The sequence below is a fragment of the Lampetra planeri genome, chromosome 82 (assembly GCF_965212315.1).
Source record: "Lampetra planeri chromosome 82, kcLamPlan1.2.h2, whole genome shotgun sequence".
Classification (NCBI taxonomy): Eukaryota; Metazoa; Chordata; class Hyperoartia; order Petromyzontiformes; family Petromyzontidae; genus Lampetra; species Lampetra planeri.
Window position 1 is genome coordinate 3,218,219 of NC_136186.1, and position 26,621 is coordinate 3,244,839.

At 49.7% G+C, this 26,621-nt stretch overlaps 1 long non-coding RNA gene across 1 annotated transcript; it reads left to right on the top strand.

Moving 5' to 3' along the window:
- The first annotated feature begins 1,725 nt into the window (after nt 1–1,725).
- Nucleotides 1,726–16,040, top strand: LOC144738366 (uncharacterized). Its single transcript, XR_013589238.1, has 2 exons — nt 1,726–1,810; nt 12,612–16,040. It is a non-coding gene; the product is annotated as an uncharacterized LOC144738366 (long non-coding RNA).
- The last annotated feature ends 10,581 nt before the right edge of the window (nt 16,041–26,621 follow it).

Consider the following 26,621-nt stretch of genomic DNA (forward strand, 5'->3'; position numbering starts at 1 on the left):
CACAGCCAATCACCGCCTCATAACCCATGACCCCGCGCTGACCTATGATCCTTCCCTGCCAGCGCGCGTCACCAACACACACAGCCAATCACCACGCGCTACCACACGATCCTTACCCCCAGCGCATATCACCACTACACTTATATAAGAGTACTCGCGGGAAGTACCCGGTGTGAAATTTCCCACCTTTTATCGTAATCTATAGGATACTAAGGCTAAGCACACCCGAGGATTGCACTTTTGTTGAAAAATGAAGTTGCAAATATTTGTCCATTATTGGCCAAAAACGGCATAGGTTAGTATGCCGATTTTCTATATTGGGACGTGCACATTTCATCATAAAATGTTCCACTTTTAATCTAATACATAGCATACTAAGGGTAAATAGTACTAAATACAATTGATGAATTAACTTTTTGTTGAAAAAGAAAGCTATGAAAATTTGGCTTATTTTGGTTAAAACCGGCATAAGTAAGTATCCCCGATTTTAATTTTGGGGCGTGAAAATTTAAACGTGAAATTTCCCACTTTTAAAGTAATATAGAGCATACGAATGCTTAACAAAATGGAAGAATTCACTTTTCTTGAAAAATATAGCTATGAAAATTGAGCCAATTTTGGCCAAGAACGGCATTGGTAAAGTATGCCAATTTGATCCTTTTACTTAAAATTTTATGGTCAAATTTCCCACTTTTAATGTAATATATAGGCTAGTCAGTCTAAACACAACCGAGGAATGCACTTTTTATTTAAAAATACAGCTGTAAAAATTCGTTCAATTTTAGCCAAAAACGGCAGAGGTTTAGTATGTCGATTTTCTGTTTGGGACGTGAACATTTCATCGTGAAATTTTCCAATTTTAATATAATACATAGCATACTAAGGCTAAATACAATGCAGCAATGAACCTTTGTCGACAAATAAGGCTGTGAAAGTTTGGCCAATTTTGGCCGATTTTATTTTTTTACTTTAAAATTTCATGGTGAAATTTACCACTTTTTTAACGTAATATATAGAATATTAAGGCTAAGCACACCCGAGGATTGCACGTTTGTTGAAAAATGAAGCTGTAAAAATTTGGCCATTATTGGCCAAAAACGGCATTTTAATCTAATACATGGCATACTAAGGATAAATACAATAGAGGAATTAACTTTCGTCCAAAAATAAAGCTGTCAAAAGTTTGGCTTATTGAGTCTAAAAACGGCACAGTATGCCGATTAACTTTTTTATATTTGAAAATTTCATGCATGAAATTCCCCACTTTTTAACGTAATATATGGGCTACTCAGGCTAAACACAACCAAGGAATGCACTTTTCGTAGAAAAATAAAGCTAAAAAAAATTGGATCGATTTTGCCAAAAAACGGCCTAGGTTAGTATGGCGATTATCTTTTTATGGACGTGAAAATGTCATCGTGAAATGTCGCCAGCGGTGTGCTGGAGAGCCAAGCCACAACATCTACAAAGTGCTGCTCATAGCGAGTAGCAGCACCGATGGAGGTCGTCACGGCACACACGAGGGGGTGGGTGGCCAGCACCACGCCCGGCCGCCTTTGTCTCCCCAGTGCGAGCGATGTTGACACGCCGCACCGGGTACTCGTTTGAGGCCGTTTCGACAACGCCGCTCCCTTTCTGTCAACAAACTTGAACTCTGACCCCGCTCTTTGACGTCACCGCTCAGCGTGACCTCATCGGCATCAAACGCCAGGGGGAGGTGTGCCCCGCAAGTGACGTCATGTCACCTGCTGCCGCGTGACGTCCCGAGGGACCAGGAAGTTGCCGCTCCGCCCGTGAACTGCAATCCGAGGTGAGAAATTATCATCGCGGTTGTGGTGGTTGTGGTGGTTGTGGTGGTTGTGGTTGTGGTGGTGGTGGTTGTGGTGGTGGTAGTTGTGGTGGTGGTTGTGGTGGTTGTGGTGGTGATGGTGGTGGTGGTTGTGGTTGTGGTGGTGGTGGTTGTGGTGGTGGTGGTTGTGGTGGTGGTGGTGGTTGTGGTGGTGGTGGTGGTTGTGGTGGTGGTGGTTGTGGTGGTGGTGGTGGTTGTGGTGGTGGTGGTTGTGGTGGTGGTGGTGGTTGTGGTGGTGGTGGTGGTTGTGGTGGTGGTGGTTGTGGTAGTTGTGGTGGTGGTTGTGGTGGTGGTGGTTGTGGTGGTGGTGGTTGTGGTGGTTGTGGTGGTGGTGGTTGTGGTGGTTGTGGTGGTGGTTGTGGTGGTTGTGGTGGTGGTGGTTGTGGTGGTTGTGGTGGTGGTGGTGGTTGTGGTGGTGGTGGTTGTGGTGGTGGTGGTTGTGGTGGTGGTGGTGGTTGTGGTGGTGGTTGTGGTGGTGGTGGTGGTTGGGGTGGTGGTTGTGGTGGTGGTGGTTGTGGTGGTGGTGGTTGTGGTGGTGGTGGTTGTGGTGGTGGTGGTTGTGGTAGTTGTGGTGGTGGTAGTTGTGGTGGTGGTAGTTGTGGTGGTGGTGGTTGTGGTGGTGGTGGTTGTGGTGGTGGTTGTGGTGGTGGTGGTTGTGGTGGTGGTGGTGGTTGTGGTGGTGGTGGTTGTGGTGGTGGTGGTTGTGGTGGTGGTGGTGGTTGTGGTGGTGGTGGTTGTGGTAGTTGTGGTGGTGGTGGTTGTGGTGGTGGTGGTTGTGGTGGTGGTGGTTGTGGTGGTTGTGGTGGTGGTGGTTGTGGTGGTGGTGGTTGTGGTGGTTGTGGTGGTGGTTGTGGTGGTGGTGGTTGTGGTGGTGGTGGTGGTGGTTGTGGTGGTGGTGGTTGTGGTGGTGGTGGTTGTGGTGGTGGTTGTGGTGGTGGTGGTGGTTGTGGTGGTGGTGGTTGTGGTGGTGGTGGTTGTGGTGGTGGTGGTTGTGGTGGTTGTGGTGGTGGTAGTTGTGGTGGTGGTGGTTGTGGTGGTGGTGGTGGTGGTTGTGGTGGTGGTGGTTGTGGTGGTGGTGGTTGTGGTGGTGGTGGTTGTGGTGGTGGTGGTGGTTGTGGTGGTTGTGGTGGTGGTGGTTGTGGTGGTTGTGGTGGTGGTGGTTGTGGTGGTGGTGGTTGTGGTGGTGGTGGTGGTTGTGGTGGTGGTGGTTGTGGTAGTTGTGGTGGTGGTAGTTGTGGTGGTGGTGGTTGTGGTGGTGGTGGTTGTGGTGGTTGTGGTGGTTGTGGTGGTGGTGGTGGTTGTGGTGGTGGTTGTGGTGGTGGTGGTTGTGGTGGTGGTGGTGGTTGTGGTGGTGGTGGTGGTTGTGGTGGTGGTGGTGGTTGTGGTGGTGGTGGTGGTTGTTGTGGTGGTGGTTGTGGTGGTGGTGGTTGTGGTGGTGGTGGTTGTGGTGGTGGTGGTTGTGGTGGTGGTGGTTGTGGTGGTGGTGGTTGTGGGGGTGGTGGTGGTTGTGGTGGTGGTGGTTGTGGTGGTGGTTGTGGTGGTTGTGGTGGTGGTTGTGGTGGTGGTGGTTGTGGTGGTGGTGGTTGTGGTGGTGGTGGTGGTGGTTGTGGTGGTGGTGGTTGTGGTGGTGGTTGTGGTGGTTGTGGTGGTGGTGGTTGTGGTGGTGGTTGTGGTGGTGGTTGTGGTGGTTGTGATGGTGGTGGTGGTTGTGGTGGTGGTGGTTGTGGTGGTGGTTGTGGTGGTGGTGGTTGTGGTGGTGGTGGTGGTGGTTGTGGTGGTGGTTGTGGTGGTGGTGGTTGTGGTGGTGGTGGTTGTGGTGGTGGTGGTTGTGGTGGTGGTGGTTGTGGGGGTGGTGGTGGTTGTGGTGGTGGTGGTTGTGGTGGTGGTGGTTGTGGTGGTTGTGGTGGTGGTGTTGTGGTGGTGGTGGTTGTGGTGGTGGTGGTTGTGGTGGTGGTGGTGGTTGTGGTGGTGGTGGTTGTGGTGGTGGTGGTTGTGGTGGTGGTGGTGGTTGTGGTGGTGGTGGTTGTGGTGGTGGTTGTGGTGGTTGTGATGGTGGTTGTGGTGGTGGTGGTTGTGGTGGTGGTTGTGGTGGTGGTGGTTGTGGTGGTGGTGGTGGTTGTGGTGGTGGTGGTTGTGGTGGTGGTGGTTGTGGTGGTGGTGGTGGGGGTTGTGGTGGTTGTGGTGGTGGTTGTGGTTGTGGTGGTGGTAGTTGTGGTGGTGGTAGTTGTGGTGGTGGTAGTTGTGGTGGTGGTGGTTGTGGTGGTGGTGGTTGTGGTGGTGGTGGTTGTGGTGGTGGTTGTGGTGGTGGTGGTTGTGGTGGTGGTGGTTGTGGTGGTGGTGGGAGTTGTGGTGGTGGTGGTTGTGGTGGTGGTTGTGGTGGTGGTAGTTGTGGTGGTGGTAGTTGTGGTGGTTGTGGTGGTGGTGGTGGTGGTGGTTGTGGTGGTTGTGGTGGTGGTGGTGGTTGTGGTGGTTGTGGTGGTGGTGGTTGTGGTGGTGGTCGTTGTGGTGGTGGTGGTTGTGGTGGTGGTGGTTGTGGTGGTGGTGGTGGTGGTTGTGGTGGTGGTTGTGGTGGTTGTGGTGGTGGTGGTTGTGGTGGTGGTGGTTGTGGTGGTTGTGGTGGTGGTGGTTGTGGTTGTGGTGGTGGTGGTGGTTGTGGTGGTGGTGGTTGTGGTGGTGGTTGTGGTGGTTGTGGTGGTGATGGTGGTGGTGGTTGTGGTGGTGGTGGTTGTGGTGGTGGTGGTGGTTGTGGTGGTGGTGGTTGTGGTGGTGGTGGTTGTGGTGGTGGTGGTGGTTGTGGTGGTGGTGGTGGTTGTGGTGGTGGTAGTTGTGGTGGTGGTGGTTGTGGTGGTGGTGGTTGTGGTGGTGGTTGTGGTGGTGGTGGTTGTGGTGGTGGTGGTTGTGGTGGTGGTGGTGGTTGTGGTGGTGGTGGTTGTGGTGGTGGTAGTTGTGGTGGTGGTGGTTGTGGTGGTGGTGGTTGTGGTGGTGGTGGTTGTGGTGGTTGTGGTGGTGGTGGTTGTGGTGGTTGTGGTGGTGGTGGTTGTGGTGGTTGTGGTGGTGGTTGTGGTGGTGGTTGTGGTGGTGGTGGTGGTTGTGGTGGTGGTGGTTGTGGTGGTGGTGGTTGTGGTGGTGGTGGTGGTTGTGGTGGTGGTGGTTGTGGTGGTGGTGGTTGTGGTGGTGGTGGTGGTTGGGGTGGTGGTTGTGGTGGTGGTGGTGGTTGTGGTGGTTGTGGTGGTGGTGGTGGTTGTGGTGGTTGTGGTGGTGGTGGTTGTGGTGGTTGTGGTGGTGGTGGTTGTGGTGGTGGTGGTTGTGGTGGTGGTGGTGGTTGTGGTGGTGGTGGTTGTGGTGGTGGTGGTTGTGGTAGTTGTGGTGGTGGTAGTTGTGGTGGTGGTGGTTGTGGTGGTGGTGGTTGTGGTGGTTGTGGTGGTTGTGGTGGTGGTGGTGGTTGTGGTGGTGGTTGTGGTGGTGGTGGTTGTGGTGGTGGTGGTGGTTGTGGTGGTGGTGGTGGTTGTGGTGGTGGTGGTGGTTGTGGTGGTGGTGGTGGTTGTTGTGGTGGTGGTTGTGGTGGTGGTGGTTGTGGTGGTGGTGGTTGTGGTGGTGGTGGTTGTGGTGGTGGTGGTTGTGGTGGTGGTGGTTGTGGGGGTGGTGGTGGTTGTGGTGGTGGTGGTTGTGGTGGTGGTTGTGGTGGTTGTGGTGGTGGTTGTGGTGGTGGTGGTTGTGGTGGTGGTGGTTGTGGTGGTGGTGGTGGTGGTTGTGGTGGTGGTGGTTGTGGTGGTGGTTGTGGTGGTTGTGGTGGTGGTGGTTGTGGTGGTGGTTGTGGTGGTGGTTGTGGTGGTTGTGATGGTGGTGGTGGTTGTGGTGGTGGTGGTTGTGGTGGTGGTTGTGGTGGTGGTGGTTGTGGTGGTGGTGGTGGTGGTTGTGGTGGTGGTTGTGGTGGTGGTGGTTGTGGTGGTGGTGGTTGTGGTGGTGGTGGTTGTGGTGGTGGTGGTTGTGGGGGTGGTGGTGGTTGTGGTGGTGGTGGTTGTGGTGGTGGTGGTTGTGGTGGTTGTGGTGGTGGTGTTGTGGTGGTGGTGGTTGTGGTGGTGGTGGTTGTGGTGGTGGTGGTGGTTGTGGTGGTGGTGGTTGTGGTGGTGGTGGTTGTGGTGGTGGTGGTGGTTGTGGTGGTGGTGGTTGTGGTGGTGGTTGTGGTGGTTGTGATGGTGGTTGTGGTGGTGGTGGTTGTGGTGGTGGTTGTGGTGGTGGTGGTTGTGGTGGTGGTGGTGGTTGTGGTGGTGGTGGTTGTGGTGGTGGTGGTTGTGGTGGTGGTGGTGGGGGTTGTGGTGGTTGTGGTGGTGGTTGTGGTTGTGGTGGTGGTAGTTGTGGTGGTGGTAGTTGTGGTGGTGGTAGTTGTGGTGGTGGTGGTTGTGGTGGTGGTGGTTGTGGTGGTGGTGGTTGTGGTGGTGGTTGTGGTGGTGGTGGTTGTGGTGGTGGTGGTTGTGGTGGTGGTGGGAGTTGTGGTGGTGGTGGTTGTGGTGGTGGTTGTGGTGGTGGTAGTTGTGGTGGTGGTAGTTGTGGTGGTTGTGGTGGTGGTGGTGGTGGTGGTTGTGGTGGTTGTGGTGGTGGTGGTGGTTGTGGTGGTTGTGGTGGTGGTGGTTGTGGTGGTGGTCGTTGTGGTGGTGGTGGTTGTGGTGGTGGTGGTTGTGGTGGTGGTGGTGGTGGTTGTGGTGGTGGTTGTGGTGGTTGTGGTGGTGGTGGTTGTGGTGGTGGTGGTTGTGGTGGTTGTGGTGGTGGTTGTGGTTGTGGTGGTGGTGGTGGTTGTGGTGGTGGTGGTTGTGGTGGTGGTTGTGGTGGTTGTGGTGGTGATGGTGGTGGTGGTTGTGGTGGTGGTGGTTGTGGTGGTGGTGGTGGTTGTGGTGGTGGTGGTTGTGGTGGTGGTGGTTGTGGTGGTGGTGGTGGTTGTGGTGGTGGTGGTGGTTGTGGTGGTGGTAGTTGTGGTGGTGGTGGTTGTGGTGGTGGTGGTTGTGGTGGTGGTTGTGGTGGTGGTGGTTGTGGTGGTGGTGGTTGTGGTGGTGGTGGTGGTTGTGGTGGTGGTGGTTGTGGTGGTGGTAGTTGTGGTGGTGGTGGTTGTGGTGGTGGTGGTTGTGGTGGTGGTGGTTGTGGTGGTTGTGGTGGTGGTGGTTGTGGTGGTTGTGGTGGTGGTGGTTGTGGTGGTTGTGGTGGTGGTTGTGGTGGTGGTTGTGGTGGTGGTGGTGGTTGTGGTGGTGGTGGTTGTGGTGGTGGTGGTTGTGGTGGTGGTGGTGGTTGTGGTGGTGGTGGTTGTGGTGGTGGTGGTTGTGGTGGTGGTGGTTGTGGTGGTTGTGGTGGTGGTGGTTGTGGTGGTGGTGGTTGTGGTGGTGGTTGTGGTGGTGGTGGTTGTGGTGGTGGTGGTGGTTGTGGTGGTGGTGGTTGTGGTGGTGGTGGTTGTGGTGGTGGTGGTGGTTGTGGTGGTGGTGGTTGTGGTAGTTGTGGTGGTGGTAGTTGTGGTGGTGGTGGTTGTGGTGGTGGTGGTTGTGGTGGTGGTGGTTGTGGTGGTTGTGGTGGTGGTGGTTGTGGTGGTTGTGGTGGTGGTGGTTGTGGTGGTTGTGGTGGTGGTTGTGGTGGTGGTGGTTGTGGTGGTGGTGGTGGTTGTGGTGGTGGTGGTTGTGGTGGTTGTGGTGGTGGTGGTGGTGGTTGTGGTGGTGGTGGTTGTGGTGGTGGTTGTGGTGGTGGTGGTGGTTGTGGTGGTGGTGGTTGTGGTGGTGGTGGTTGTGGTAGTTGTGGTGGTGGTAGTTGTGGTGGTGGTGGTTGTGGTGGTGGTGGTTGTGGTGGTTGTGGTGGTGGTGGTTGTGGTGGTTGTGGTGGTGGTGGTTGTGGTGGTGGTGGTTGTGGTGGTGGTGGTTGTGGTGATGGTGGTTGTGGTGGTGGTGGTGGTTGTGGTGGTGGTGGTGGTTGTGGTGGTGGTGGTTGTGGTGGTTGTGGTGGTGGTGGTGGTTGTGGTGGTGGTTGTGGTGGTGGTGGTGGTTGTGGTGGTGTTTGTGGTGGTGGTGGTTGTGGTGGTGGTGGTTGTGGTGGTGGTGGTTGTGGGGGTGGTGGTGGTTGTGGTGGTGGTGGTTGTGGTGGTGGTGGTTGTGGTGGTTGTGGTGGTGGTTGTGGTGGTGGTGGTTGTGGTGGTGGTGGTTGTGGTTGTGGTGGTGGTGGTGGTGGTTGTGGTGGTGGTGGTGGTTGTGGTGGTGGTTGTGGTGGTTGTGGTGGTGGTGGTGGTTGTGGTGGTGGTGGTTGTGGTGGTGGTTGTGGTGGTTGTGATGGTGGTGGTGGTGGTGGTGGTGGTGGTGGTTGTGGTGGTGGTGGTGGTGGTTGTGGTGGTGGTTGTGGTGGTGGTGGTGGTTGTGGTGGTGGTTGTGGTGGTGGTGGTTGTGGTGGTGGTGGTTGTGGGGGTGGTGGTGGTTGTGGTGGTGGTGGTTGTGGTGGTGGTGGTTGTGGTGGTTGTGGTGGTGGTGTTGTGGTGGTGGTGGTTGTGGTGGTGGTGGTTGTGGTGGTGGTGGTGGTTGTGGTGGTGGTGGTTGTGGTGGTGGTGGTGGTGGTTGTGGTGGTGGTGGTTGTGGTGGTGGTTGTGGTGGTTGTGATGGTGGTTGTGGTGGTGGTGGTTGTGGTGGTGGTTGTGGTGGTGGTGGTTGTGGTGGTGGTGGTGGTTGTGGTGGTGGTGGTTGTGGTGGTGGTGGTGGTGGTGGGGGTTGTGGTGGTTGTGGTGGTGGTTGTGGTTGTGGTGGTGGTAGTTGTGGTGGTGGTAGTTGTGGTGGTGGTAGTTGTGGTGGTGGTGGTTGTGGTGGTGGTGGTGGTTGTGGTGGTTGTGGTGGTGGTGGTGGTTGTGGTGGTTGTGGTGGTGGTGGTTGTGGTGGTGGTCGTTGTGGTGGTGGTTGTGGTGGTGGTGGTTGTGGTGGTGGTGGTGGTTGTGGTGGTGGTTGTGGTGGTTGTGGTGGTGGTGGTTGTGGTGGTGGTGGTTGTGGTGGTTGTGGTGGTGGTGGTTGTGGTGGTGGTGGGGGTTGTGGTGGTGGTGGTTGTGGTGGTGGTTGTGGTGGTGGTGGTTGTGGTGGTGGTGGTGGTGGTTGTGGTGGTGGTGGTTGTGGTGGTGGTTGTGGTGGTGGTGGTGGTTGTGGTGGTGGTGGTTGTGGTGGTTGTGGTGGTGGTGGTGGTTGTGGTTGTGGTGGTGGTGGGGGTTGTGGTGGTGGTGGTTGTGGTGGTGGTAGTTGTGGTGGTGGTAGTTGTGGTGGTGGTGGTTGTGGTGGTGGTGGTTGTGGTGGTGGTTGTGGTGGTGGTGGTAGTTGTGGTGGTGGTGGTAGTTGTGGTGGTGGTGGTAGTTGTGGTGGTGGTGGTTGTTGTGTTGGTTGTGGTTGTTGTGGTGGTGGTTGTTGTGTACCGAGGTAGAGCCTCTCTCTCTCGTAGGGATGTCAATTGAGTAGCAGCGAGCATGGAAGCGATGTCCACGTTGGAACTTTACAACGCGGGGCCTTGCCTCCTGCCCTCGCCTGGTCGCGTTTGCTTCAATTCTCTCGCTTAGTTTAATTTGTCTTGTACCGGATCGCCACTTTGTACCTTTGTTTAAATATTCTATACGAACAGTTTTTTTTCATTTTTTTATCAGGCCACGCCCGCTTGAGCTGCTATACCGCTCTTGTTTTCAGAAGCGACCTGCCCACAACAACAACAACAAAGTGAGGCTCGATTTAAAGCTTTCGTGACTGCAGGAATTCATCTTCTTGGTTCTTTCGGTAAAGTCACGTAGAAGGCAAGTAATAAAATAATACAAATAAAACATGATAAAATAAAATAATTCTCACGACGTTTCGGCTACACCTGAAGACGGCTGCTTGCGTTGTAGCCATAACGTCATGAGAATTATTTTATTTTATTATGTTTTATTTTTATTATTTTATGACTTCCCTTCTACGTGACTTTACCGAAAGAACCAAAAAGAAGGTGAGGCTCGTCAACAGCGTGGTGGTGTTCACTCTAGACGCGTGGCGGTGTTCACTCTAGACGCGTGGCGGTGTTCACTCTAGATACGTGGCGGTGTTCACTCTAGACACGTGGTGTTGTTCACTCTAGACGCGTGGCGGTGTTCACTCTAGACACGTGGCGGTGTTCACTCTAGACACGTGGTGTTGTTCACTCTAGACGCGTGGCGGTGTTCACTCTAGACACGTGGCGGTGTTCACTCTAGACACGTGGCGGTGTTCACTCTAGACGCGTGGCGGTGTTCACTCTAGACACGTGGCGGTGTTCACTCTAGACACGTGGCGGTGTTCACTCTAGACGCGTGGTGGTGTTCACTCTAGACGCGTGGCGGTATTCACTCTGGACGCGTGGCGGTGTTCACTCTAGACGCGTGGTGGTGTTCACTCTGGACGCGTGGTGGTGTTCACTCTAGACGCGTGGTGGTGTTCACTCTAAACGCGTGGCGGTGTTCACTCTAGACGTGTGGCGGTGTTCACTCTAGATACGGGGCGGTGTTCGCTCTAGACATGTGGCGGTGTTCGCTCTAGACACGTAGCGGTGTTCACTCTAGACACGTGGCGGTGTTCACTCTAGACACGTGGCGGTGTTCACTCTAGACGCGTGGTGGTGTTCACTCTAGACGCGTGGCGGTGTTCACTCTGGACGTGTGGCGGTGTTCACTCTGGATGCGTGGCGGTGTTCACTCTGGACGCGTGGTGGTGTTCACTCTGGACGCGTGGCAGTGTTCACTCTGGACGCGTGGCGGTGTTCACTCTAGACGCGTGGCGGTGTTCGCTCTAGACACGTGGTGGTGTTCGCTCTAGACGCGTGGCGGTGTTCACTCTAGATGCGTGGCGGTGTTCACTCTAGACGCATGGCTGTGTTCACTCTAGACGCGTGGCGGTGTTCGCTCTAGACACGTGGTGGTGTTCGCTCTAGACGCGTGGCAGTGTTCACTCTAGACGCGTGGCGGTGTTCACTCTGGACGTGTGGCGGTGTTCGCTCTGTACATGTGGAGGGGAAACCTGGGGATCGGGAAGGGAGAGAGAGAGAGACACGTAAACTACAAATATACAGCAGGCATCAGGGTCGGGATCGAACCCACGACTTCCTGTATGCCAGGACAGGTCGTTAACATCTCACCACAGAGAGACACGCAGCCTCGGCTGTGTTGGTTGATCCTCAATGAATTACTTGGTGGAGTGAGGAAGCATTAATACTGAGCAGGTGAAGGTGGCCAGGCGTGGGTCTTGACACACCACCACCTGTGAACCATGTCAGTGTGTGACAGTGGTGGAGCCAGTGGGGGTGGGGTGGCACGTGCCCCCCCAACGATCCGATAGAAATCCGTAATTTCGATAGGATCATTGGGGTTTATTAGTAACTCGCTTCACTACCCGGCTTTGCCCGGGACTTGGATTCTTGTCTTGGATTAATTTAATATTCCCTCATAATTCAATGAAAAACCCTGAAAAAATTGATGCTTGCAAGAAAGAAGCCGAAACACTTCAATTTACCTAAATCGGATGTTTTCACTCAAGGAAATTCAACCTGAACCCACTGCTACGTCAGGTCGATTTTTGCCACTCGGGAAGGGAATGACGTGGCATTCGCTTAGAAATTCCAGACAGCATAAGCTGTGAAAATTTCATGACGCCAGAGCTCAGCGTTGGAGAGTTTTTGCTGCTTCACACAAACAAACAGGTGTAAGTTCTGTTTTATATTTAAGATGGCAGTTGTACCCGTTCTTCGCACGGATTAGTATTGAAACTCCAAGAAGCCAATGACTTAATCGGCCAGGAGCGAAGCGCCACCTAAAATCTCCCGCACGCTGTGAACAGCTGTAGAAGTACGGCGCGCGAAGAGCCATGTGGTAGGGGGGTAAGCATTGCAGAGCGCTTAACTCAGGTGTGATGCGGGTTGATGCCACATACTTCATGGTCATTCCCCCCCCCCCAAAATACAAAAGTCTATTTTTCTTTCCTGAAGGCATCAACACGTTCAGCAAGCGCGATGACGATCACACGCGTCGAATGAAAAGCAAGGGACAAGTCCTTTCTTACTAACAACTCCTTTCTCACTAACAACTCCTTACTTACTAACAACTCCTGTAATTTTTCATTGCTGGAGGGGTTTCCCCCCCCTACCTGAAAATCCTGGCTCCACCTCTGAGTGTGTGACAGTGTCAAGTTCGTATTTGCAGTAAAGTCTATTAACTCTATTGAGTACAGAGGTTATATCAAAACAGTAGTTTATTTTAGTTTTCCTCTGGAACTGTTTGTAAAAATGGAGTCAGGAAGTGATCACAGCACACACGTGCAGCAGCTGAAGTCGGAACTGCTCATTCCAGCAATCAAGGACATCTGTGCCTGGCTTCACACCTCTAAGTTGTGATTGAACATTAATTTATGCATTTGGCATAACACAAATAGTATTATTTTCAACACCCTTTGCTATGTCAGCTGAATTTAGCTTTAATAATTTATTTAGAAGCCAGACAGTTGAAATTGTGTGCTGAGTTTTGGGTTAACGTTCATTTTGAAGATACGAGGGCTTCCAGGCATGTTTATGACCATTTGCCCTCTCATTGTGTGCCATAACAGCCCGTGTGATTAATTTGGGACACTTCTTTTTTTACTATATCTTTTTTTATTATATATTTTTACTATATGAATAACTATAGATGTGTAAGTCAAGTGTGACTGTATATATGCATTCCTCTGTGCCTCGATACTGATGTGTAGATGGTGTGGATATTCTTTGTTTCTGTCTGCAGCTGTCGCTGCCTCTGCAGAAGTGGTCTCATGGAGCAAAGGCACTCGGCGCGGCTCGGTGCAAAAAGGCAACAATGCGACCGGTGTGCATACAGCACGGATCGTCCTGCACATTTGACACGGCACCAGAGAACTCACACAGGAGAGAAACCCTTCAAGTACAGTGTGTGTGGGAAGGCGTTTCCATGTTCATCTACTCTTGTAGCACACCAGAGAACACACGGGAGAGAAACCCTTCAAGTGCAGTGTGTGTGAGAAGGTGTTTGCAGAGTCATCTACTCTTGTAGCACACCAGAGAACACACACAGGAGAGAAACCCTTCAAGTGCAGTGTGTGTGGGAAGGCGTTTGCAGAGTCGTCTACTCTTGTAGCACACCAGAGAACACACACAGGAGAGAAACCCTTCAAGTGCAGTGTGTGTGGGAAGGCGTTTGCACAGTCATCTGCTCTTGTAACACACAAGAGAACACACAAGGGAGAGAAACCCTTCAAGTGCAGTGTGTGTGGGAAGGCGTTTGCACAGTCATCTGCTCTTGTAACACACAAGAGAACACACACGGGAGAGAAACCCTTCAAATGCAGTGTGTGTGGGAGGGCGTTTGCACATTCAGCTCATCTTGTAGCACACCAGAGAACACACACGGGAGAAAAACCCTTCAAGTGCATTGTGTGTGGGAATGCGTTTTCAGATTCATCTACTCTTGTAGCACACCAGAGAACACACACAGGAGAGAAACCCTTCAAGTGCAGTGTGTGTGGGAAGGCGTTTGCACTTTCAGCTCATCTTGTAGCACACCAGAGAACACACACGGGAGAAAAACCCTTCAAGTGCAGTGTGTGTGGGAAGGCATTTGCACAGTCATCTGCTCTTGTAACACACAAGAGAACACACACGGGAGAGAAACCCTTCAAGTGCAGTGTGTGTGGGAAGGCGTTTGCACAGTCATCTGCTCTTGTAACACACAACAGAACACACACGGGAGAGAAACCCTTCAAGTGCGGTGTGTGTGAGAAGGCGTTTAAACTTTCACCAAATCTTCAAAGACACCAGAGAGCACACACGCATCAGAAGATCCACCAGGAGTGGAGTCTGAAATCAGCTTGTGAGAGTCAAAGTGCCTCAATGAGCCCATCCCTCATCAAACAAGAACCGGAAGAAAATCCCAGCTTGGACACTTTCAAAGAAATCAAGGTGAAATATGAAGAGGTGAAGGTGAAATGTGAAGAAGTGATGCTGATGAGCCAAGAAGTGAAGGTAAAATGTGAAGATGAAGATTCAACTCCAAAATGGGACCTTCACATCGATGGAGACAACGTGAAGCAGGAGGAGAATTCTGACTGTGAGGCAGAGCGAGGCAACTCCCAGCAGTTTGTGGAAGTGGAGGTGTGGGTGGACTTCCTCCGAGACAATACAAAGTCAAATGGAGACCCGGTAGATGTGTAAGCCAGTGACGATGTCGCTCCAATAGATGCACCTTTGTCACAGGCCTTTAATGACAAGAATGTGAAGTTGAACACTCAATTGCTAGGTTCAACCTGCAGGGTTAGAGCGGCCAGTCTTTGTGGACCTGTGTGTTGGGTAGATCTCTAACCAGGAGCGAGAGCCAATAAGCTCCCAAGCATTCACTATGTTATCATAATTGCATTTATATTGTGCTTGCTTAATTGCCTCGGCAATTCGTAGTTTTGTATCGTTTCTCGTCTCAAACACTCGAAGAGCATCCCCAAGCAGCAGCTGCCCCTGTGTGGCACAAGGTGGTGGCCCTGCACCGGCCTGCATGTGGACAAGAGCCTGTCAGTAGGGGGCGATGGTTGATGTGGCATCTCAGTTGTGGAGTTTGTAGGTAATGTTTAGAATTTGCTCAATTTTTACCCAGATGCCAGCATGCAATGGCCGACTCGTTTTGAATGGTGCATTAGTATGTTGTACATACACTGTTAAGCAGACGGTGCATACTTTTTTTTTAATTAGCTTCTTGTTAATAGGATGTAACCTAATGCAGTATATTTCAGTGCAGTATTTCGATTTTGTTAACATGCCTGTCACGAATTTAGAATGAATACTTGTCTGATGGTGTGCGTACATGTAACCTTTTGTCTATAAGGGTCAAACATTGAACGAGTCATGTTAGGACACAGTGTGTGTTTTGCAAGTAACCTGTACAGATAACTCAGGTGAGACTCATTGTTCTTGTGATACAGGTCAAAGGGTATTTTTGTGTTTTCAGGAAGTATCTCCCTCTGGAGCAACTCATTGTCTTTAAAATAGGGAGCACACTCGGATCATTCATCAATTACAAGGCAAACCACTCAAAAGTTACACGTAGTGTAGATACATTCTCTACAACTTGAATTATAATTTGGTATTACGTGTTGACACAAATTTCGTCTAACTAGGGCTAGAAATGCTCCTTACTGATTAACGTCTGGATGTTTGAAGCTATCGGTTGAAGCAAGCCCGGCTGCTCTTGAGACGCTGTGCACCAATAAGGGTCCACAGGTGGCTTGCACTGAATCATTGACGCACTCCCAGAAGGCTGTGCTAGTTATAGTTTGTGTAAAACATTCATTTATTTCGTGGAGAGATCGATAAATGAAAGATGTCGTGTCTGCTGATCTGCTTCATAGCAAGGAGGTAATTCTAAGAGCCTATTTGAAATACATTTTTGGTACAGATTTGTATTTGGTTACAAGGCAGAGCACATCGAGTAGATATATTCTCCACAACAACACTCATTAGAATTTTGCATGATGTCTTATATGTTGGCGAACTAGGACAAGAAATGGTCCTTGCCGATTAACGTCTGGATGTTCACAACCATGGGTTGAAGCAAGCCTGACTGCCTACAGCCCCCTCACAACCATTTACGGCCTTGGGCCAGGAAAGTCACAAAAATTGCGCATGAACGATGCATTCACGCAAGCACCCGATGCTCCGTTTTGAAGTTTTAAAATGAAACAACTTTGAATTGTATTATGTTTTGCATTAGATCATTGTATTTCTTCTTTAAAAGCTTATATCATTTTACATCTGGAAGACTTAATTGAAAACGACATTTCGTGTGAATTTTCTCTCGTCGTTAAGTAGATTGCCTTGCCGCGGATTCTGTTCGATGCAGACTTTCACCTGGTTGGGAGAAGACCGCCGTCTGCTGATCGATTCCAACGCGATCGAACGTCTGTCCATGCGCCTCCGTCGTTCATGCAGGGGGCGCGTAGGTTTACAGCGCCCCCTGCATGAAAGCGATGGAAAGTGCAGCGTTCGTCACAGATAAATGAAGTCGTGTGCTTATATATTTACGTATAAATTGTACACCAAAACCTGTCCACAGTTGACTTGCACTGAATGCTGCAGTAGTTATTATATTTTGTGTAAAACATTCCTTTGTTTCGCGGAGAGACTAATAAATGAAAGACGTCTTGTCTGCTGATCTTGTTCATATCTGTGTACATCGATATCCCACATTGCTTACACTACACACCACACACAATGAAATAAATAGAAACTAGAACGACTGCCGGGGATAGGCAAAGATCGAGGAATCTTTCAATGGAGCGAGTTCAGTGGGTTCGATTCTGTGATGCCGCCGCCACGAAGCCGTTCAGCAGGCGCCCCATCTGCGACCTCACCACCACCAAGCGACGGAGCCGACCCCACGTCCCCCTCACCTCACCTCACATGAACACACCCGCACGCATTCCCCCCACCCCCCCCCCCCATAGAGCTGGAAGGGGAGGACACCTGATCGACCGGTTTTTATCCGAGAAACCCTTATCGGGATTAACTCTCACGGTTTCCGGCGATCAGGGAATTGGATGACCTCCCCCGACGCTACGTTGCACCGCGGCGCTGCGACCGACCTTAAGATGGTATGGTTGCGGCGAGGGGCATTCGGCCACCGCGGTTGAGGCGCATCCCCCACACACACCCCCCACGTGTCGACGGGGCAAGCAGGGGAGGGACGGGACGGTATAATTAGCAGGAATGCGGCGGCTCTTGCGTAGTCGCGGATGGTTTGGATGGTTGCGCTTGAGTGCGCAGGCACCATTGTTAGGGAAGGTAAAGCACTAAGCGGAAAGTATGAATAATCGGGAGGGCGGACGCACGCGGGGAGCCCGGGCACAAATTCCCACGGCGAGCCTTTGTAATGGACGCCGCCGCATAATCTGCGATAACAAAGGCATGCGTGAGAAAGGGATTAATTAGAATTTACGCCGCGCGCGCAGCACATTGATTAGCATATGCGCCGCTCTTGAGCGGAGAGCATTCGGGGCGTACGGGAGAGAGGATAAAAGGGATCGTCGCAAGGTAGAGAGAGATCACTTATCTTCAAGAGGCACGCGTGCAAGTCGGCTCCCAGCTCTGCCCTCCGGACGTCCGCGTGACGTGTCCCGACGGCATAGAGGAAAAGCCACAGGACGCCGAATACTTCGAACCGTGAGTAGCAAGGTGACAGGGTATCGTAAGCCGATAAATAGGGAATAGGTCCAGGGGAAGTAGCATAGGCCAGCCTCGTCGACTCACTGATTTACCATCCATTCGCAGGTAGCAGACAATAAATCATTAATAGCTGACCGTGTCTCCGCGTGATCTCGCTGAGAGGTGGGAACGCGGGTGGTGCTGTGTGCACAGCGGCTCGCCACGTGGGAGCGCGGCGTAGAGCGGCGCATGAGTGGGCGTCGCGTGTGTGCAGGTGTGTGCGCTCGTAGTGTGGGGGAAGGGGTCGGTGCGTCCGCAGGTCCCCGCTCCGTCTATCGCCGCAGGAACTCGCGCGGTGTGAGAGCAGCGTCGTTCGCCCTCCGACCCCTGACCCCCGTTTAGAGCACGTGATTTATGGAGAGACAACGCAGCATTTACAGGTGAACGAGAGCGTGCGGCGAGCTATGCCTCTCACACGAGCTCGCGGAGGGACGGATCAGGGAGGGGAGCCGTCGGGCGATGAGTCCAGCGACGGCAGCAGCTGCTCGCAGAGTAGCGAGGGGTCGGCGAACGGCGGAGCCCCTGCCATAGGCATGGAGCAGGGAGGGACTTCGGGAACCAGTGGCCCCAACATCTCCAATCTGATGTCACAGCTACATGGTTGGTACCTCTGACATGCACTATGTGTCATTGATACTGGCCGAATTTGTCTACATGTGTGGCTGTGTTTCTACTCTCAGGTAAAAGCAGCCTGAGATTAATTAGCATCGTGGTTGTTAAAACTTGCCCAACTTTTGATGAAACTGAAATCCATCTTTGCAGTAGTGAGCCTACTCATCATCGCCTCGGACAGGTGAGCCTGAGCGGGGTGGTTTAAGGATTTTATGGGTGTTCATGGGTTCAGTTTCTGAGGGTTTCAAATATGTGGGAGTCCCTCTAAGTACATGAGTTTGAGGGCTTATGGTATTGGTTTCCAATTATGGTTGGAAGTTATAACAGATGATAAAAAATCCATATGTAACCCAAAAGCAAACTCTAGTGACTTGGAAATTGTGTCTGGGTTCCTAACTCCAAAATTTGTCAAAATGCAGATACTCCGTATATTGTCATTGTATTCAGCTGATCATTGATGCAAGACATGTTGGCATAGAAAAGGCATGAAAAGAAGTCACAGTTAACTATTACTTATTTCTGCTTTGTAGTGTATGATCGTGTGCTTGACTTTATTTCAGAGGATCTCACCTTTATTTCTATATTATGGTACACTTTACAGGAAATAGTTATATTCTTAGGTTTTTTCGGTAAAGTCACGTAGGTAAAACATCAAAATTCATGAAAATAAAATAAAATAAAACAAAAATCACGACGTTTCGGAGGCAACACAAGTCTCCGTCATCAGGTGGGACCGTCACAGCCGAATTAGCTGCATCAAGTGAGGCAATGATTCAAGATGTAATCCCTTATAAGCAACGTCGTGATTTTTGTTTTATTTTATTTTCATTAATTTTGATGTTTTACCTACGTGACTTTACCGAAAAAACCTAAGAATATGAATCCTTGCTGTCACGAAAGCTTCAAATCTAGAAGGAAATAGTTACTTTAAATTAATATGTCGTCTGAAGAATACATTTATACATTTTCACCACAAACAAAAGCTCCATTCTTTTGATTAGATGGTAATCGGATTTTTTTCAACCAAATTAGGACTATTAAATAGATTAATTGGCATTCCTTGATATATTCCTTTTTCTGTCATTGTTTAGACTCTAATCGAGTCAGCATTTAAAAGTTAATAACAAGCCTGTTTAAATGTCATAGCATATGAATAACATGTCTACAATCATTGTGTTCTGATTGCTGGCACAATTGTGCTCTAGATTATATTAATTGAATTGTGTTTAACATTGGGGAGGAGTTTGCCTTTCAGTTCAGGCCCTAGCTGCTGCCATAGTTGTCTCCAATCTGTCATGTCACAGCCACATGGGTGGCATCTCTGACATCAAGTGACATACGTCATGCCCTGGTTATAACAAATAATTAACGTTTGGTCATATTACCCTAAGGACCTACAAGGCATAGGGGGGCTGTTATGAAGCAGTCGATGCATAAAAATGGGCTGTACATGAACATGCATGTCTGGATTAGTGGTCAAATATCATGGTTAAGTCTGGCGATTATGTTTAATGCAATAGGCAGTTGGAATAAATATGTTCGCGTAGGTGGATGAAAGAGTGATCAGATGCATATATGTGAGTGGGTAAACAAGTGAGTGAGTGGGCCTGTAAAGCAACAGGCACGAAAGTGAGTAGATGGTACAGTGAGTGGTCAAATATGTAATAATTGAGAGGATGAGTGATTAAAAAGGTTGACAAATCTGACCATTGTTCCAACCTCTCCAGGCCCTCCGACATCAAACAGAAACTTCTCTTTTCCAACAACATGGACAGACAATTCAAGTGGGCTGAGATCTTGGAGGAGTATGAGGGTAAGTCCCAGATACCTGCATCACGTGGCTTATATGCAGATGAGGAGGCTCCCTCGTCAGTTACTTTTAATAGTCATGGATTGGTAGTGCTGATCTTAAAGGTGCATTGAAACATGTTGACACTCCGACTGATGCTCCTGCTGTTGTGGAGTGACTCATGCAGCCAGCTATGGCTACAGAGTGGTAATACATGTTGTTTACGTCGTTTATTGTGAAAATTCGGTCACAGTTCCTATGATCACTGTTTCATTGCTTTTATGGCTTTGTTTTTGTGATTTTTGAAAAGTTTTTCGGTTTGGCCATGTTTGTTTTTTGTAGTACAGAGTTAGACTGATGGCCTTAATCTAAGTTGTCTTGTGGTTATTGTTTGTTTGACTTGCATCCCACTGGGATTTTTGCACAGAGTGTTGGTGTATGGTGCTTTTTCTGCAATATTTTGCTGTCTTTTCTTGGATTTTCTGTTTGCACATAGTCACTTTAAGATGTTATCTTGTTCATGTTTTTGTTTTTTTGTTTGTTGCGGTTGCACCCGATTCAAGAGCCGAATGGCTCACAGGGCTATACCTAATAAATGAAACTTGAGTGTGGCAGAGAGCGTGGGTTTAGATCTGAGTTTCAGCCATCATTGCTTAAACTGGGGTCTCAATACTCTTTGGTTCTTTCGGTAAAGTCACGTAGTTAGAAATACATGAAAATTAAACAAATCACGGCATTTTGATTGCAACACAAGCAATCATCATCAGGTGTGAAAACTACAGCAAGAATTTTTTTTGTTGCTGAAGTGGGAGAGAGCTGCCGTGGCAAGAGGTTTCTAGGTAAGAAGGGGGGAGGGGCAAGGGGAGAGAGAGAGAGGGGGGCGCTGCGTGAGCGCTAGGAGACGGCACGTGAGGCTGGGGAGGGGGGGGAAGTGGGCGGGGCTGGAAGTGGGAGGCCGAGAAAGCTGGAGATGCGGGGGGAAATGAACTCTGAATAAGTATAACCCGTAAAAACAAAGTTTTTCACTATAAATCCTTTATATGCGTGGCAGCGAACTTAATATAAAGGATTTAAAAATATATTCACCTGTGGAGGACGCGGGGATCGATCCCGCGGCCTTTGGCATGGGAAGCGAGGGCGCTACCAACTGCGCTACTCCGCCACGACCTGTGGAGGGGTTACGCTCTGGGCTCTTACACTGTGGCGTTCAGACAAAGCCATGAATGAGTTCTATTTGAATATATGTAAAATAATTTTTTTGCCTAAAAAGTGTAAAATTTTGGGAATTTTTTTTCACGAACATTAATTGTCTCGCACAACGAGTCTGTGTGGAAAATGTCAGCTCGATTGGATCACGGGAAGTGGGTTAAAAAACGACCGAAAGATTTGCACGGTCGTAAGCAAGCAAGCACGCAAGCAAGCAAGCGAACTTAATATAAAGGATTTAATAAAGGATTTAAAAATAGACTAGTACCCGGCAGATATGATAGACACAACCATAAAGCAGTTACGGTTTTACCTGGTTAATAACATCCTTCCAATGATTGCTCAATTTGTATCCATCTTCTCGGTTGAAGTTATGTCTGTTTATATATCTGGATGGCTTCATGAACAAACCTTTGATATCGATTTAAAGCTTTCGTGACTGCAGGGATTCATCTTAACACGTAGGCTTTCGCGACCAATATTATTCATAATCACCGTTTTTGGGTTTAGATCACGTTATTTATAAATGTGTTGTAACCCTCCACCACCCGACACGGCCAATCAGTAAAAAAGTGTCACGTTGACAAAAGACAAATAGTTCACTGCTTTAGCCCACCGGTGTGTTGAAGCGTGAAACCACAACATTTACAATTTGAGTACGACTATTCGCTGGTAATTGCATCCAGCATCATCGGGCAATTCGCCATTCTGTTGTAGTTTCACGCTTCAACACACCGGTGAGCTAAAGCAATGAACTATTTGTCTTTTGTCAACGTGACACTTTTTTACTGATTGGCCATGTCGGGTGGTGGAGGGTTACGACACATTTATAAATAATGCGATCTAAACCCAAAAACAGTGATATTGAGGGATTCATCTTCTTGGTTCTTTCGGTAAAGTCACGTAGAAGGGAAATAATAAAATAATAAAAATAAAACATAAAATAATTCTCACGACGTTTCGGCCACAACGCAAGCAGCCGTCCTCAGGTGAAAACCAGGTCTGTCGAGGCGACAGCGTCTGAATAAAACAGCACACGAGCTTGGAGCATATATATAAGCTGGGTTGGAAGGGGGGGAAAGGGCGCCTTGACAAAGGAATTTGCATATCAAGAGGAATTTAGCATATTTATGGGAAATGCAGGTATGTGATTAGTACTACTTATGCCCGTGCATTATGCAGGATTAGCAGCATCAAAGGGAGGGGATATGGGAAATGCAGGTATGTGATTAGTACTATTTATGCCCGTGCACGGGCATAAGTAGTCAAGGCGCCCTTTCCCCCCCTTCCAACCCAGCTTATATATATGCTCCAAGCACGTGTGCTGTTTCATTCAGACGCTGTCGCCTCGACAGACCTGGTTTTCACCTGAGGACGGCTGCTTGCGTTGTGGCCGAAACGTCGTGAGAATTATTTTATTATGTTTTATTTTTATTATTTTATTACTTCCCTTCTACGTGACTTTACCGAAAGAACCAAGAAGATAAACATTTGATACTAGATTTGAAGCTTTCGTGACTGCAAGGATTCATACTCTTAGGTTTTTTTGGTAAAGTCACGTAGGTAAAAATAAATAATAAAACAATAGAAATAATAATAGAAATAAAATAATAAATCACGAGGTTTCGGAGGCAACACAAGTCTCCGTCATCAGATGGGACCGTCACAGCTAAATTTACTGTATCAAGTGAGGAAAAATCCAAGAGACAAGCCCTTAAATACAAGTTAAGGGGGGGGAGGGCGGGGGAGGGGCTAATCTAAATGTGGTTGCCGGGGAGTGGCGGGGAGTGGCGAGAGGGGGTGGCGGGGGGTGCCGGGGAGTGGCGGGGAGTGGCGGGGGGTGGCGGGGCTAAAAGGGAACAAATAAGCACATCGGCTCAGGGTTGTGGCCGGTGTTAGCTGATAGTAAGCATACAAGTGTAGAGGTATTATGTAACGGGGTGTGGCGAGCTGTTACGTTGGGGGTGTCTACATCAACGTCCGCAAACGGTCACCACCCTGTGGGGCTGTGTGGAGGCTGTGGCTGGGATCCCACACAGCCCCGCCCCTCGGGGGGGGGGGGGGGTTGGGTATATAAGGCGGTGAGAGAGAGAGAGAGCTCGAGGCAGTCGTCGGAGATAGAAGACAATGAAGAGCTAGTGAAGATTGAAGACCGACTAGCCTAGCTCTGGGACTACCCTGTCTCGCAGTTCTTATAAGAACCGAGCAGGGCAAGCCAGGGGCGACCTCAGAGAGCGAGGTCTGGGTCCCTGTGAGGGCCAGACTCGAGTGGCTGAGGGTCGGACCTGAGCCGAAGCTGGGCCAGGTCAGTTAGCCTCCTTTAGGATGGTCTGAGATAGAGGAGTGTAGTAGGAGCTAACGGGAACGTTAGTTCGTCGTCCTACTCATTGACATGCTAATTTTTTCTCTGCCCCCTCCCTCTCTTTGCCCCCTCTCTCTCTATTTAAGGCCTCGTCACAGAGACAATCTCTCTCTTTGTGCAAATGCGTGTTCTCTCTCTGTGTATCTTTGTGATATCTGTCTGCTTATATGTCTGTCCATAGTTTTCTGGTTAGATTTTTGTTGCTAATTCTTTTATACATGATGATGATTGCTTGTGTTGCAATCGAAACGTCGTAGTATGCTATTGTTTAATTTATTATTTTATCTTTATACGTGACTTTACCAAAAGAACCAAAGAATAATTCCTGCAGTCACGAAAGCTCCAAATTAAGATTGTACCTTCCTTTTGTTTGTAGAAAGTACCATTCCAGGTACAGTAAGTGTTGGTATGGCTTCGTATTTCCATGTTTAGCTTGGACACTAACTCGGGTCACTAACTCGGCCACTTCTGACACCAAATGTTGTGTCCTTAACTAACCACATGGAGACGTCGGGTGGAGGCAACGCGTTTATTATAACAACACTGCCGAACTCGGCTCTACACACTATGGTACATGAAGGGATATGGCCCCTTCCACCCGATAGCCTATGGGAGGGACAGCCTCCCTTCTAGCGTATCCTACACCCTCCGGGTCTGCTACACACTACTCTAACACGAAGGGGTACAGCCGCTTCCACCCGATAGCCTACGGGAGTGACAGCCTCCCTTCTAGCGTATCCTACACTCTCCGGCTCTGCTACACTGGTCCCTAGCCTGGTGGCTAAGGGAAGAATGGACGACCTGTCCCTGCCAGGGTACAGAAGCCCACCTCTGGTCCGCTACAACTCGGCTCTGCCTAGAGCTCGGGGAGGGTCCCAGGGTGTCCGAGCTACCTCGGGTCCGCTACAATTCGGCTCTAACAAGAGCCTCGGTGGAGGGTTACCGGTTGCTGGTCCAGTCTTCAGGTCTTCGGATGTCTTCAGGCTTGAGTTGGTGAACACTGCCTGGCCCGTCTCGAGGGCTGGCCTTTTATCCCCAGGTCGGGGTCACTCCTCCCCTCCTGACCCTCCCCCCTCCAGAACCTTCTGGAAGGTCTTATCTTAAGGGGCCTTAGGGACGGGTGGGGGGTCAGGGGTGTTAACCTTTGGTCACGGGGGGGGGGGGGCAGGGGTTTAACCTTTAGTCGACCCCTACGCACCTCACTCTCTCTCTCTCGGCTGCCCCCTATCGACCCGTGAATGTGGTGGCAGGTCAGCTGCTAACAGCGCCTTATGGCGCAACATATGCATTATCCTTGAAACTGATTGGTCCACACCAGAGACAGCTTTCTTATGAGCCTCGCCTCAATTGGTGCTAGATCAGAGGACGCCAAGAGGCGTACACTTTTAAGGGCAATGCAAATATTATTAAAGTGTGTTTTTTGTTTGCATTTTGACCACAAGTATTGTGGCTAATGCAGACATGATTCCTTGTAAAAAGGTTTCAGTTTTATTGCCAGAAAAAAGGGAAAAACCTCTTATATTTTGGTACTGGCAAAGGAGGTCTAATGATGTACAAGGTCAACAATACTTGGGGCATTGAACCTCCCTGCATGCTCCCCGCATTGGTGGAAAGTAAAGGTGCGGATTGGCAAAAAAATAAATGGGTGATGTTCCCACGAATGTAACAAAACTATAGACGAAATGCAATGGGCTGTAGCTAAGAAAGTACAACGTATTTAGCAGTATAACATATTATTCAGCATTGCAGTACTACGTATCAGTAAATAGCGTGATGTGAGCAATCGAAACAATAGAAATGCATTGAAGAAATAAGCTTAAATAAATGTACATTAAAGAGCAGCATTACGCACACGTAAGTTGAGAAGCAGGCTACAGTCTAGATTATAGACTGCCAGTACACCGACTCAATGACACACGCATTGCTACAGTCGACATAAAAAGCTGGCAATACGGTCAGCAGCTGAAAAAGCAGGATACAGTCGACATGAAAGGGTGGCAGTACACTGAGTGAGGTAAAGAAACAGGCAACAGATTATAAACTGGCATACACTTGTAATAAAAGACTTCGTCAGGCACTGCTGGTCTCCGTTGGTCTTTTATTTAGTTTCCTCCTCGCACCTCGCTGGTCCTGACAGCGGACCAGCGTCTCCTCGCGCGCGCCCACGCGCGCTCCTACAACAGCTCCTCCGCTCCCCCACTCCGCACACCGCTGGCCGACGACATGCCGAAGATCTTTCAGCCACATGGCCGATGGCACGGATCCCCTCCGGCCACCCAACGTGGCTCAGCCTCTTTATTCCCGCAACTGACCCTGATCCCTTCCGGGCTCCCACCTATATCCTCTTTACCACGTGACCCTGACTCCTCGCCTTCCGAAACGTCAGATCCGGCCTTCCCATACTGCCCTGCTGGCTCCACCCGCATTCACCTCACTTCCAATTGGACCCGAGGTGAACGGCGGCCCCTCCCACACGCCCCCCATACTGGGCTCCGCCCCCCAATACCCCGGGCCGTGTGATTGGGCCAGAGCCCAGCAGCAAACCCCGTTTACGTTCGCATTACACACTCATAATGGCCAAAAGCTAAATGAGCAGATTCGATAATAGAGTGCCAGTGCACTGACGTTAATTAATGAGCAGGCAGCAGGCAACAGCACAGACTGGCAGTACACCATCTCAGCGTCATAAAAACACAACTAAAAAAGGAAATATTTAGCAACCCAATAATTAAAAAGTAGTTTTGTGCACACAAACATTATTCTTCTTGGTTCTTTCGGTAAAGTCACGTAGAAGGGAAGTAATAAAATAATAAACAAACATTATTATTGTAATATCTGGCAACTTATTTGTTTCATAATAGTAAACAATGAACCTGAGTTCTTATCTGCACACAAACATTATTATTGAAATATCTGGCAACTTATTTGTTTCATAATAGTACAGTAATCCCTCGCCACTTCGCGGTTCAAGTTTCGCGGCCTCAGTGCATCGCGGATTTTTCAAAAATATACATCGAAAAATAAAAATTAAAAAATACCGCCATATCGGCAGCCGTATTGCGGAAAGCAGCATTGTTTCATCGTGATGCGCGAGAGAAACGGTTTCCCAGGATGCCAGACAAAGAGAGAAACTCTCTCAGAGGCTTTGTACATACCCACGGGCACTCAGACAAGGCACGTGATTGGTTCCCGGCGCGAGATCGACGAATGAGAGCACGAGTGGATGTACAGTATCCCGTGAGCTGATTGGCTGCGCATCATTGCATCCTCTCCCAGCTTCTTCCCTTGTTGTATCTCGCCACTCTCGTTCACGCTGTCAACTGTGTCTCGCGTATCTTAGTGTTGTGTTCGAAATTAACTGGTGAGTGTAGAACACCATAATACGTATCGTATGAGAGAGAGAGTGAATGTATAATATTAAGGTTTTATAATTAAATAGATTTAAGTAAAATATATGTGAGTGAGTGAATGTATAATATTAAGGTTTTATAATTAAATAGATTTAAGTAAAATATATATATAAAGTATAAATATACATATTTTAAACATTCTGGTACCCACAC